This window comes from Trachurus japonicus, chromosome 15 (genome assembly GCF_045865225.1).
Source record: "Trachurus japonicus isolate A0001 chromosome 15, Traja_1.0".
Classification (NCBI taxonomy): Eukaryota; Metazoa; Chordata; class Actinopteri; order Carangiformes; family Carangidae; genus Trachurus; species Trachurus japonicus.
The window spans coordinates 32,296,138-32,311,503 of record NC_140921.1 but is presented as its reverse complement, the minus strand read 5'-3'; the positions used below and the strand labels follow the sequence as shown (position 1 = coordinate 32,311,503).

Sequence of the window (15,366 nt, the reverse complement as noted above, 5' to 3'; positions counted from 1 at the left end):
CACACTGACACACTACAGATGTGCACACTGACACACTACAGATGTGCACACACAAGAGAGGTACACACTGACACACAAGAGAGGTACACACTGACACACTACAGAGGTGCACACACAACAGAGGTACACACTAACACACAACAGAGGTACACACCGACACTACAGATGTGCACACACAAGAGAGGTACACGCTGACACACTACAGATGTGCACACACAACAGAGGTACACACTGACACACAAGAGAGGTACACACTGACACACTACAGAGGTGCACACACAACAGAGGTACATACTGACACACAAGAGAGGTACACACTGACACACTACAGAGGTGCACACACAACAGAGGTACACACTGACACACTACAGAGGTGCACACACAACAGAGGTACACACTGACGCACAACAGAGGTGCACACACAACAGAGGTACACACTGACTACTACAGGGGTACATACACAAACACTACATATGCACACACACTACAGAAGTACACACACAGACACACACTACAGAGGTACACACACTATGCCGGTACAATCGTTTCATATTACGTGCGCACCTATCAACTGGACGTGTCACACCCGCGTGCTTTGACACCTGTGCAGCAGACAGCGCCTGACGTGTAATGTAGTTTCCTCATTGACTTATAATGTCTCCCCGCTCACGCGCACGTTCACGCGTGACGACTGCTGCACGCCTGTAATCACACTACGCGTAGTGACCACGTGTAACATTCATGCGTTTTTCAGCGAACGCACGCATTAACGCTCGCGTGAAGCTGATTGAACATTTTTGTCAGGCGTTCACGCGTACGCGGAAACGACGTGCGCAAACTGTGTCACGCTGACAAGAAGCTGCGTTCGTATGAAGCAGATTGTGCACGTCTGTCTTTCACTGTTTGACTAATGTTGTTACGCGTTCACACGTGCGTGCGGTCGCAGAATCTATTGCTGCGCAGCCGGAAGTTGATCTGCCCGGTGCGCACCACTACGCGTAACGTGACGCGTAGTGTACTTGTTCTGTGTTCTATTTTCATCCAGTAGATGGTGCAGTCGATCCAATACGAGATACAGATATATAGGCTGTTGCATGACATGATTTATTTGTTCAATGAAGACAGAGAGAATAATCCGTGTCCCAGCTGGCCACAGCGGCAGGCCGGAGCCACTCTCTCCACACCTTGCGTCTGAGCCGCTGTGGACCGTGGTCCAGATGCCATCCCCGGGTCAAGCTGCTGCTCCGTCCCGCTGACCAGGCAGCTCACAGCGGCAGTGGCGGCTGCGGCGACGTCGCTCCCCGGTCCGGGACGGAGCGATCCGCTGTAGGAAGAGGCCGCTGCGAGCTGCCTGCTCCGCGGGGCGGATCAGCAGTGTGACCCAGGGACCTCTGGTGCAGGGATGGCATATGGACCACGGAGCTCCGGCCCGGGGGGGGGGGGGAGGGGAGCGAACGCAAGCGGGGGGTGTGGAGAGAGTTGCTCCGGGACCTGGCCGCTGTGGAGCGAAGTTTCCAAATATCATAATAACAAAACAATAGACTTAATTTTCCACGTTATTCTGTTTTTGTTTTAAAACAGAATAACAGAAAAACAAAGTTGTTATTTTGGTTTTGAAACGGAAAAACGAGGAAACCAAAATCAAATTACGGTCAAATTTTGATTGTCTTTTTGTTTTTGATCTTAAACAACACATTAACGCCGATGACAGACCGGAAATGTCTGAACTCCAAATAAAAGCCCAGTGACTCGTGTTATAGCCACAGACTGTAGATGAATGGCCTATAAAATCTTTTTTTTCCTTATAACTGTTGTGTTTTGAGCACATGGATACATTTTCACAGCTGTGTTTATTTTTTCACACAAGCTGATCATTAACTCATCTTCCTCATGTACTGTTCTCCTCGCTGCGCTGGGTCTCTGTCTCCTGCGCTGTAGCACTTTGCTTTGCTTCCATTCAGTCAGATCATTTTCACAGCGGACTTCTTTGCAGCCTGATCCACCTGTTTGTGTACCTCTGTATAGGCTCCACCGTGCCATGAGACAAACATGCAAGAAGTAGCGCAGTTTATTGTGTTTCACCGGCGAGGAGCTGTCATTACGCGCGACCATTACGCACGGCGATTCCCCTCATCTAAGCTGCCAATTAGAGTGCCCTGTGCCGGGAAGGGGGCCTGATGAAATCCCGGACTGTAGCCGAGGTCTGGGACTGGATCTCATGTGACTGAAACAAGTAGAAAAGAACCATAAAGGGGCCGCTGCCACCTGCCAAATGCCCGGGGTTGGAGACCTCAGGGTCGGGTTGAGTCTCTGAGAAGAGCTGGTCTATCACGCAGCCCCATGCAGCATTATTCCACAAGGTGGCGAACGTTACTGCAGCAGATCATAATATAGCTATATTCCTCAAATAACAAAACAATCAGTCAGTATTCAATTAATAGCCTGGGGCCTCATTTATCATTGTGGATACACCTTTTTTTACACCATTGTAAGTGCGGATATTTACACCCATTTTGACCCTGGCGTACCGTGATTTACGCCTTTTCTGAGGAACAGGAGGAATTGGCGACACCGTTGCTGAGTCAGAGAACTGCAGTGTGAGAGGGAGAGAGGAGCGGAGTACATTTAGAAGAGCACAGAGGATTTTTTTGAAGTAATTGTGGTAGTGGTGGACCGCTGATGCTGGCAATCCAACCCGCTCTATAATAACACTAGGCTTTATGTTAATTGATAAACAGAGCGGATTGTGGATTTTGCTTTTTTGATTAGGCTATGTGTGACGTCCGACAAGGATCAAACCATCCAAGTTTAAAAACACATCGGCAGCAGCGCACACTGATCTGCAGCCTAGACTGTTATTATTCTGTCACCTGAGTTAACGAGGTGCACGTGTGTTTGGAGCTGACGAGAGGAGAGAATAAAGAGTGAGACAACACGGCCCTGAGGAGGAACTGTGAATGGGAAATGACCCAAACCGAGTCCAGTAGAGCTGTAACTGTGTAGTGGAAAGGCATGCAAAGTAATGGTAACTATCGTCCTGCTTCCTACATTGTTTTAACATCTAGGTAAAAAGAAAAAAGAAAAAAAAAAAAAAAGATTTTCTGGGATAAAGGGGCAGATTACATAAGATTCTTCTTCTTTCTGCTCCCTTTTGTTGAGATTTGGGAGGTTTTGGTTTTTATTGTAGCTTATTAAAATGCAAGATCATTTTTCTGACTGAGTTATTGCCCGTGTATCTGCTTTCGGAGAAGCGGAGAAGTTTCGCTTCTTTCCCCCGTTCTCCGTCCGTTGTCTCCGTTGTCACTTTGTTGTCACAAAAGTTGCTGCGCCACAGAGAGCACATGGCTAATTAAATATGCACGTGCTGACCATATGTGACCCGCTCTGGCGAAATGAGTCGGAAGTCGCAACGTTCTATTTTTAGATAATCAGCTGATAACGTGGAAAATCAATAAAAACTCAAAAAAATTTTTTTTTGCTAATTTCAAAGAAATGACATTCAAAAACAATCTCCCAAAGTTTCATAGTCCAGATAATTGAGGAAAGGCACGTAAATGACTGTTGAAGTTGACTTACAACTTTTAACCCTCTAGAGAGGAGCACAACATTAGGCTAAATAACTTCTGAACCTGATAGGGACGAGCTGTAAACTGCATCTGAATCGTCAGATTCTCCGCTTTCCGAGGGTCCTTGAATGGTGCATTTATGACAACAAGGGTAGCCACGTGAAATCACAGTAGTACGGGGCCAGATGCTCAGCTGAGCGGTAGCAGCGATGCTAAACCGAGCGTTAGCATCGATGCTAAACCGAACGTAGCATGCTAACGCTTGCAGATGTTTTACTAGGCTAAACATGAAATATCTTCTGAACCGTTTATGATACAGACGAGCTGTAAACAGCATCTGAATAGACACATTCTGCTTTCCGAGGGTCATTGAACGGTGCCTGTACAAGGCACGTGTAATCACATGGTAAGGAACAGACGCCAGATTCACGGAAGGCTTTAAACCAGAGACGTTCTAAATTTTTTGAACGCATTTTTCTCAGGTTTTCAATCGAAAGCAGTGAGTGGAAGACCGTAATTAAAATCGCCATATCTTAAAAACTATCCAATGTATGACTTTGACTAGGGTATCATTTTAAAGCTTATTTTCTCCTCTTTCCATTGATACCAAAATCTCAATTTTGAAATTTGGGTCACTGCGACTCATTTTGCTGGATCAGGTCACATATATAGTTGTATATAGGCGTTCCGGGGGCGGAGTAAGAGGTGTGTTCACGTGTGCACCATTCTTGGGTCTGGTGTGATTTATTGCGGAGAGTTGTGCGTACGCACAGTTTGATTGATCTGAAAAAGGTGTAAATATTTCGGGTGTACGCCATTTTCGTCTTTTCGCCGTACGCAAATATTTAGTAGCAGTTTTACACCCTCTTTGATAAATGAGGCCCCTGGTCTCATATAATGGCGTTCAAGCCATATATATATATATATATATAAATTAAATTAAAAACTATCTGCAGCCGCCTTGGACAAACTGAGGAGGAAATGTTCAGAAGCTCTTTGTGGACTGTCTGTGAAGACTGACTGGAGTGAAGCTGACCTCATCACGCTGTGAAAATGCTCTGATTGACCTGGGAGCGAAGCGCTGCAGCGTGCGCAACGGCCAGACCGAGGCACGTGAGGAAGATGAACTAATGATCTTGGCCGCTAATGTGTAAAAATAAACACAGTTGTGAAAATGTATCCGTATGCTCAAAACACAACATTTACAAAGAAAAAAAAGATTTCATAGGCTATTTATATAGGCTACAGTACAGTGGCTATAACTCAATTCACTGGGCTTTTATTTTGAAGTTCAGACACTTCCAGCCTGAAACATACACGGACCCAGCTGGAGATGTGCGTTAGGTTTGTGCACCTGAATAGCTGCACAGAGGCTGCAACACTGTCCCGGCCGAGTTTTTTTTTACACTTTATTAATAATTATATAGATACTGTAACAAAACTGTCGAGCCATCAGGAAGGTTGAAATTGAAATATCAATGCAGAATCAGTGTCAACCATGGAGCATAAAAAGACATGACATCACTGAGCCTCCTCCTGTCTTTCATGGGTCTTTTCCTTTCTCCTTTTCCTTCTCCTTCTGCTTCTTCTTCTCCTTCTTCATTTCGTCCGGCAGGCAAAGTCTGGCTCACTGCTGCCTCCCCTGGTTGACTAAAATGAAAAGGCCAACTACATTACACGTTCATGTTACGTGAGTGGTGCGCACGGTGCAGATCAACTTCCTGCTGCGCAGCAACAACATCTGCGACCGCACGTACGTGTGAACGCGTAACATAAACAGTGACTGACAGACGTGCACACGCTGCTTCATACGTACGCAGCTTTATCTTATTTTATTATGGATATGTTGTCAGGGACCTCCAAGCTCCCAAAAAATGGGGTGAAATATTTTTTTCCCAAAAAAATAAAAAGTCATGCCATAGAGGGTTTGTTTCAATCTACATTTTGTAATAAACAAATTATAAGTTTAATTTGATATGACCAAGACACCTAAAAACAAAAACACTTCCGTTTTCATCAATTTACCAGCAAGTGGGCAAGACACATACATTGGAGTGAATGAATTTTCTGGGCGCTTTTGCAATACCCATATCCTGCCACTCGGGGCGCAAAACCCTTACCACGGGAGTCAATGGTGGCGTCGTTACTCTCTTTTCCAGTGCTCTAGTTCAGGCAGACAACTCAGGCCACACCCATCCTGACCAGCTGATCAGTCACATGCTCCCCTCGCCCAAATAGAGCGGGTTATTTAAATCCCCCAGTTTACCTGCTCATCCCTGGCTATGCTGCTGCTGCTACTCTGCTGCTGCCCATGAGGTTTTGCAAACCCACCACCTCCCCAGCATCCACCTGTGGGCTCTGTCTCTTGATCCCCTGTGGGGGTCGGCTTCATTCCCTGTAATGTCTGGCAAAGCAGATCATTCAGGGAATGAATATGAGTCAGAGCCCGACGCCAAACCTGCTGCAGCCATGCTCAAGAAAATGCTATCCATGCTGTGCTTCAGCTTGCTATGTTTACGCTCAATGAATGACTTCTTCTCATTCCAGAGTTGTCTGATTGAAATTCTATTGAAGATATTTTTGTGTTGTGATCTGATATTAGACATAGAAGCAGTGGAGCAGACTGTGACTGTCTGCAGTGTATGTGCCAAAGCACTGAGTGCACAGTCATCCTCAGTAACAAATCTAAACCTCCAGTAGGAAACTTTTTTCTGCTGACCCAGTCTGCAGCAAATGGGCTTATAGGTCAGAAATATCTCTTGGAGCAAATCCATTTAATGCCTGGTGAAAATGATGTGCTGAAGCAATTGCGAGACAATAAAGGAGAGAAGTGAAGTGAGGGAAAGTGTTTTTTTTTTTTCCACTAAGTGCTGAATGCAATAATCAAGGTGAGGTGAAATGAAAGCTTAAAACCCTACCAGCTGCAGAAAAAAATGACTTCAGGCATATTTCACAAGAGGTAAAACACGACTTATCTAACATGGTTTAACATTCAATCCATATGCCCAAAACGGTTACACCCCGCCTTTCCGAAGCCCCGCCTTTCCGACAATAGACTTCCATTCATCGTAATAGCGGGGTTTTCTATTTTTTCTAAAGACCCCGCTATTCCGAAAAGGCTATTGGGGGAAACCCCCAGTGCGCATTGATCCTTTTTTCCTTTTTGGGGTCAAACGGATCATGTGCATAGTTAACTGCAAAACAAGCAAATAGCCTACTTCATATTAATGACATATAATGTTCATTATGCTTCTAGCCTGTCTAGCCTCTACCTGGTCTTTTTACTAAACTTAACCAACTCCTTTCTTCATTGCCTAAGCCCAACCAAAGCATCTCCCTCAGTCAGCTGTCAGCACGAGTGGCGGCTGCAGCAGCCTCGCTGGAGCGGAGCAGGGGGGGAGAAAAAAAGTGTATTTCTATTACTGTGTGGGAGATCTCTAACAACGGAGTTGGAGAGAAAGCAAGTGGGACAGATCTGCCCAGTCCCTGAGCAGCGCACGTTTCACAGACAAGCCACAGCACAGAATGTAAGCAACGTCACGCAGTTCAGCACCTTGGACAGCTGTTTGTTATGAGCTACTTGACTTTAGCCTGGGTTTACCCATGCTGCCTTGCGCGCAATTTTATTCACTCTGCAAGTCAGCCTGGAAACCATGGACCCAATTTTTCCCTCAACGAGGGAGCCAATCACAGAGCGGGGGAGGGGGCAGCAAGACGATGACGAAACACTGAACAACTTTGTTGATAGCTTGTCAATCCAACATGGAGGCAGACGCTTTACCTTTCGATGCAGTGTTAGAAAGTGTTTTAAGAGCAAATACATACGTCATTGGGTATGATTGATACAATTGGCTAAGCTATGTACAGACACATTTGATAGACATTCATGAAGCCCAATAAACAGCTCTGGGCTTTTGTAAACCACGCCTCAAATACTAAAAAATGAACGCGGTTCCCAGACCGAATCTCAATCTACATGTACATTGAGATGAAGTCTGACTAACTTGACTTATTAATTGCTCAAAATCCAAGCACTGTGCCAGTATGGTATTACTGTAATGGACTTTACTTTCTGAAAGCTGCTGATATTGTTTTGAGATTGAAGTCTGTCTTTCAGAGCTATACCTTAAACCTTAAGTTTGAGACTGAGCTCGGGGAAATTCCTGTCTGTAGGGCTGCCACGATTAGTCGACTAGTCACGACTACGTCGACTATTAAAATCGTCGACAACTAATTTAATAGTCGATGCGTCGTTGTTGTTGTTTTTTTTAATTTTGTTTTTCTCTCAAAACTGCTGCCGCACCTTCCACACACGCACCCGCCGCCGCAGCCGCCCACCACACACACACATGCACTCACTCACTCAGTACACATAGGTGTTCTCTCTCTTTTCTCTCTCTACCGGTCTTGTCCCTCATCAAGCGGCACCGGTGTAGCCCCCCCGCCGCCGCCGCCGCTCCTCTCCCTCCCTCTCTCTCTCTCTCTCTCTCTGTGTCATTTTAAATGAGAAGCGCTACTAGGAGCGGTACCGCCGCTCCACCGTTTTAAATCACGGACTGAAAAACAGCCGTTCGTCATTTAAAAATAAAATCGCAGACTTTGAGATCGGTGTTGGAGAATACTAGAACATTACCGCGTCCGGTCACAGCGTCCTGGTCACGTAATGAGCGCTCATCTTAACGAGGAAGTCTTCTCTCCCGGCGTAAAACTACGTCAATATTTTCCGGTAGCTTCTCATCACAGTCCGCACCTTGCAGAGTTTGAGCTGCACCTCAGTTTCACTTGTTTTCATTTGACAGTTTCACACAGAACTTTCTGGTGGAGTCTTTCCATGTTTCTCCCTCTGTGACAGTAAAAAGGGAACATTTAATTTTCTTCAGACAAGACGATTGTCTTATAAACTATTCGATTTTTTTTTAACAGAACGACTATTATTTACACTGAGCAAGTTATATTTGAATGATAAGCCTACCAAAACTTTATTATTGTGAATAATTCCTTAGTTTCAGGTGTCTACCTCATTTTATTTAAATGTAGCTATGTTTAATGCCAGAGACAAATGAAGGAAAGAAAAACCTAAAAAACCTTTAAGTATTTATTTTGGTGTTGTTTAGGCCAGTGCCTTATCCTTATTTTACTCAGCTGTTTGCACTTTATGCTACAGTTAAAGCTGCGTATTTCATTAAATGTTTAATGAACTATCATCTTAATTGTCTTTATTTTTAGTTAGCATATACCTTAAACACTTCAAGCTGAAAGCTAATGATGGTATATAAGAGCAGCTGCATGCTGGTGCGATAATCTGTATGTTTTGCATTCAATTTACGTATGATCCGATTAGTCGACTAATCGAAAAAAATAGTCGGTGACTAGTCGACTATCAAAATAATCGTTTGTGGCAGCCCTACCTGTCTGTGTAAGCTTCCCTTTGAGCTTCACAATCAAACCCATATTATGTGCTCATTATTCTATTGTTTTTCATCTGCCTTGGCTGTAGCTTTCTATTTTCTCTCCTTTACATTGTTTGACCTGTTGCTCAGGTGGTAAAAAGGTAATAAGTAACAGTAAAGGTCTGCAGAAGTAAATGTCATGCCACAGTCTGCATGTTCGGTGCTGCCGCATCCCTTTACGTCAGCTCCAAGTCAACGCCTCGTATAAATCTAATACAGGAGTATAAATGCTGAAATGCCAGATACACAAGCTGCTGCCTGCTTTCAAACTACTGCTTATCGTTTCATCAAGCACTTTTTATAACAGCATCATCTCATGCTCTGATGTAATTAGGATGCCACAGGTACCCAAGGGATCTCAGGTCCAGTAGCATGTACTCAATGAATATTTATATACAGTATTACCATTTCTGGCAGCTCGCTCTCTGTCATGATTAATTCTTTTCCTCACGAGTCCCCTGCTGTCTCTATCTTGGCATAAATTAAAACAAATATGTCAAAAATAATTTAAAATCATTCTTGTGACATCATTTGTTGAATACTTGTCACTTCGGAGTCATTTCAGAGTCTGTTTGGACGGACTAGAGAACTTCACAATCTTGTAGGTCTTTTGTAATGACTGTATTGCTCCATGTGCTCTGACTTTCATTGTTGACCTTGGGATTATGCCCTTTGAGCTGAAGGCTCTTAATGTGAAACGTCTGTGCAGGAAGTGTTCTCTCAACGGGACAAAACTTTCCAGCCCACCTCCGAACCTTTTCATCAGCATCTGACTGTTTACTTGTTGAATATTTTTTAAGTTGCCTCAGACTGTGAGCCATCCTCATCTACAGATTTTACACAAAATAGAAGCTTTTTTTTTCTTTTTCTCAAAGAAAAGTCAATAAAGTACAATTGGTCTGTGTTTCCATCAAGTGATGTTATGTGAATAAACCTGGGCTTTCTCCTCCAGCAGCAGTCTCCCTCTCTTAGCTTTTAGCACATGATTCAGCAGGTGCTGACTTGAAAGCATTTTTATTTCATTTTTGCAAAATATTGCTCTGGCCAACACCTCATGCAAGCATATTTTTTTCTTTTGAGACTTTTTTTTTTTTTTTAAATTCCTCAAAGTTTCAAATTACATCTTTATTTTAATGGAAACACACCTAATGATGTGACCTGGTAAGTAGACCCTGAGCTTATTTAGTAGCACTGCTTTTCATCACTAATTAAATCCAATCACTCTAACACTATATTTTTTTCTGTTTTTTTAAGCTTGATGTTAACAAACTGAAAAGATCCTGCCCAAATGTTTCACATTAAAAGCATTTCAGTAGCACAAAGAGCATGATTGCTTCCTCCCCTGATAGGCTGTTAATATGAAACACTTGGTAAATGTGTTGAGTTTTATTGACAGAAAAAAAGAAAGAAAAAAGTAGCTGCTGATGGAATTAATGTCGACGCCATTACGCTCGCTGAATAACTGTGAGGGAGTAAATGGAACTATAAAGCTTATAGGGTGGAAGGAGATAGAAGAGGCTCAACGGTACATCACTGTCACTCATCAGCAGAAAGTGTTGAGTAGATCAGGGAGGAACTTTACCCCTGCGCAGACAGGCAGCGGAGCAGCCATCAGCTGATGGCTTTGTCCACCGCACGTTTGACAGGAAGCTGATGTGACAGCCGTCTTCTGAGGGCTTTGGTTTGCTCTGTGGTTTCTTCGCCCGAGCCAACGTCGCCGTCATCACCAAAGACTTTCTTCACCTGGCGGGGTTGGTTATTGATTGCTGGCCTCCTTTCCAATTCCTCTTCCTTTCTCTTCAAACAGACCCTGACACCCAATCACAGTCTGTCGCTGGCCATCTGTCAGCGGCATCACTAAGTGTCCTCCTTGATAACTAATTGCAAGGGATGTCCATATCCAGTTTGTGGGCTGGAAAAACCCAACTTGTCTGTCAGTGTTTTCGGGGACACATTTTTGCCAGCGTGTCCGTTAAAATCCTGCTGAACACAGAGCTAGGGATTTAAGCTTTTTATGCACAGTGACATTTAGGTTTTTCTTATTTCTTTCTTCTGTGTCTCGCAGCAGCTGTGTGGGTTGCAGCATGGAGAGGCTATGTAATCTTAATTTTGTAACTGTAAATGGTGTGAAATGTCTGAAATCAAGTGGACAGGCATATCATACTTTTCCTCTTGTAGCTGCTTCCTTGGAAATGACCCTAATGGAGTTAATGGGCTTTTCTAAGGAAAACCCCATGTTAAACTTTGAGAGATTTGAGTAAGTCTGATAATGTTACAGATACTTTCTAGTTTAAGTTTAGTTTAGTTTAGATACATTTTGATTCATTTATTTACTCATATTACTTATCATATTTGTAATGTTCAGTGCTGGCACATGACTGACTCACAGTAGATACAGGTTCTCTGTCAGTAAGCTTATCATTGTTCTGTACACAGCGCCAGAACATTCAGGTCAGGGACATTTCAGCTTTTTTGAATTGAGGTTGTATGAGCTACAAATGCCCTTAAGTACACTATAATATAGCAGTAGCTGTAGCTGAACAGCGGAGTGATGCAGCGCATTGTGGAGCCTGTCTGTGTGGAGGAGTACCAGAGTGGGTGAGTTAAGGCAGACTTACACTGTACGATTTTGCCACAATTTCGAGAGTCGCTGCATAATTTGCATAATCGTAGAGGGATCGCGGAGTCGTGAGCATTTATCGGGACGTATGGTTAGTGAGGCTCTGCGTCATGTCCCGACGTCCTAAAGGCGATTCGCCGACAAATTTCTGACATGCCAGAAAATTTTTGGTCATGACGGACAATGTATGGGGTCCTACGTCACGATTCTGCACATACGACAAGTTTTGTGTTAGCACAGAGCACAGAGCCTTTATCAGTGGCGTCATTTGGGTATGGCGGTGTATGGCACTCGCCATACCTTGACTTTGGTAGAAAATGTTCGGAGTACTGGCACTTATAGATTTTAACCTCTGGCGTACCCGGACTTTTTACGGCGTACCAGGACGGCGTACTGTGTCCTGTTGTAATTCTCTCTGACCGATTCGCGATAGTGTTGCCTCTTTCTCACTGAACACCATGCTGTCGCTCCTGCTCCTCTCTGCTCCTTTCTGCTCCTCTCTCTCTGTCTCACTGAGGGGCGGGGCTGCCTCGCGCCGTGCGCTGTGTCTGTGAGAGCGCGTGTACGAGTGCACGCCGCTGCATCATAGATGTATCTCTCTCATATGACTGTGTAACTCCATGTGCTGCAGACGTGAATGTGGAGCGACTAAAACCTTTGTGAGTTATAAAGCCATCAACATGACTTCCCAGTGGTGCCTGCTAACAACTATTAGTCATATTTCAGTGCTTGTTTGGCTAACACTAGCTACTTAGAGCACAGTAATATGAAAGCTCTTATTTGAGAAACACTGTGAAGCTGCTGCAGTCATCTCAATATCCTTTATTTAACCAGGCAAAAAACTCATTGAGATTTAAAAACCTCTTTTCCAAGAGTGACCTGGCCAATCTTGTTAAGAACAGGCTAATGACAGCTGTCTGTGAGTGTGGAGGCTGTTTATCTTGTCACAAATCACAAAAACTTTTAATTGAGACAAACAAGTCCCAAGCAAGCCCCTGTCTAATGTAGTGAATCACAGCAGCAACAGGAGGAATCACTCATTCAACTTAGTTGTTGTGAAAATTTTAATTTGTTCCCAGATTAAATTTACTCTGATTTTGCTGTTAAATTTTGCTGTTCTTACTGTAGAAACATGTACTGTAGATTAGCAGTGAATAAACTCATGTTGGCAATAATTTGTTGACACAAAAGGATACAGACACCTTTTACAGAGTGGATAAACTTCAAATAGCCTATTCATTTGTCTTCAGAGATTATTTACAAATGGATTTTAACAAGAAAATACTTGTAAATACTTCCCACGCGTCCTCGAAAACCTGGAAAATGGTTATCCAGTCATGGAAAACACATGAAAATTGAGAAAAAGTGTCAAAGGTCCTGGAAAAGCTTGAGTTGTCCTGGGAAATTATTTATCACACTGTTACATCAGCTACCAGAGCTCTGTTTGACTTTTTCAGACCCCACTAATGATTTATTTTCAAAAGATAAATAAGTTTTATTGTGAACCCTTGTGTGGGGTATTGTGAGTATCATCCAATCCATAGTATTGATAGTGATAATTCAGAAAGCTTCGTGATTTTGCTCTGAAATCACACCAGATTGCTGCATTTCAATTTACAATGCGCACAAATTTTCGGCCGGGGGGTTCAACCCAGCTCTCGTCTCTGCACCGCAACCCAAACGTGCTCCGTAACCCATATGATGGTTAAGACTACACAAACACACACGCCGTAACATCGTATATGTTATGTAACGTTATCCACCGCTTCATTTAATGATTTTTCGCCGGCTTCGTCAACGGATGCACATGGGCGAGAGGAGTGTAACAGCGGAAAAGCGAGCGGACTTGCATAGTTCCCCTTTAATAGATATAGGCAATATTCCCAGTACTGTCAATATAAGGCTTAAAGGACATTTTAGATATTTTTGAAGTTCTTCACATAAGATATGATGCCTCTCTAACCATAACCCTGACCTGCACACGGACCAACAGCAACAACTGCAGTGAAAGCTGATTTCATTAAACTGTTGGTTTGATGTGTACTTGTTCCCTATTTTAAGTTGTCCAGCTTTTTTATGCAATGTAGGTAGTGTTGTCCCTGGCCTCATCTTACCTTATAATAATAATTATTCCAATTAATTCCACACAGTGAAGTTACATATTTTACTTGAGGAAAGAAATATAAACCCCAGTACTGGACACTAAGGATAGCTGCTTTGAATGAGCAGATAGAGTTGAAGCACCATGTTGCTGAAAAAATTGGATTATGCAATTTTCTTTCTTGTCATGGTGAGGGGGTGACAGTAGTGCTACAGAACCATCCCTCTAGTTGATATTTATGGAGGGTAATCTGACAAAATGGGGAACCAGAATCTGTTACAATTGCATTAAAATACATTTTGCTGATCAGATAGCAAGCAAATTTAGTTTGACCAAACAAAAAATGCCGGGGTAAATACACCCAGCCGTGGCTGTGGTTGATATTAAAACCTCTCTTTTTGTTTGTTTGTTTCAATCTCTTTTTCTCTGCTTTCCCTGTGATTCTTTAATTCTGTGGTGCTGCACAGCTGCACTTCCCTGTTGGTCAGTTTGAATGCACGGCACAAAACAACCCTGAGCTGCTGTACACAAACCATCGCTGCTGCTGCTGCTGCTGCTGCTGCTGCTGCTGCTGCTGCTGTTCAGGCTTTTGCTGCAGTGCCAACACACATCAATTTAGAGCCAATGCATTCTTGATTAGGCGTGGACACGGTAATTGTTTTCATTGCTTTGGATTGGAACGACATTGAATCTAATGTGGTCCATCGATCTTTTGTTGGGGGGAAATTGGGTTTGTTACCAGCGTTGTAGATCTCTCATGGCCCACGTGTTAACCTTTTATACTCTCTCTCCCTCGCCACATTTTTCTCTCAAATCTCTATCTACCCCCACCCTCCCTCCTTCATTCTCCCGACTCATTCTCACACCCTTTGGCTTTTAATCTCTCCTTGTTTCTCTTCTTGTCTGTCTTTCATTCTGTTTTTTTCTCCTTCCTTTTCTTCCCGCACCACCTATTTTTTCCCCATCCTATTCTCCTCCTGTGCATTCAATTAAAAAACTCAATTAGCGTGATTGCTTATCATAAACTTTATTAACAGGGTAGTGCATACACACTGAAAAGCAGCCAGAGCAAATATTTGCTGTTTTTATTCTCTATATAAATTAAACGATTAAGTGATTATCCATATTGTCATTCACCGGCTTCCTGCCTGTTTGGCTAATTGATTTAACTTTAGAAAAGAATTTAAAGCGACTCTGTATATTCATTTACGTTGCTGTTAGTTTGCTTTGCTATAGAGTTTAAGTGTTTCTGCTGCCTGTCATTTCCAGGACTCCAGAAACTTTATCTCTGTTTCAGAGCTGTCTTTCTATTTTGTGTTGTAAATGAATGGAGCTGATTTCCTGCCAGTGACTAATTGTGGCACAGCGCCACAGGAGGAGCGTTGTGAAAGCTTCTTCCTGTAGCTCCTGTGCCCATTCATCCATTTATTAGCTATACTGCTTATCTATGCAGGGTCACAGGGGGCTGGAGCCAATCTCAGCTCTAACTCCTGTATCATTTACAAAAAGTCATCAAGATAAATGATATCTAGATTGGATGATTAGAGGGAGAGGAGGGGAAAAAGAAGGAATGGGGCCCTACCAGGAGACACTGGGTGGTCAGGCAGGGGCCCCCTTGCTGGCCCCTCT

The 15,366-nt window shown here is 43.4% G+C and overlaps 1 protein-coding gene across 6 annotated transcripts in view; it reads left to right on the top strand.

The window, feature by feature from the left end:
* smap1 (small ArfGAP 1) overlaps positions 1-15,366 on the top strand; it is a 321,183-nt gene that overhangs the window by 186,472 nt on the left and 119,345 nt on the right. The window lies entirely within an intron of this gene.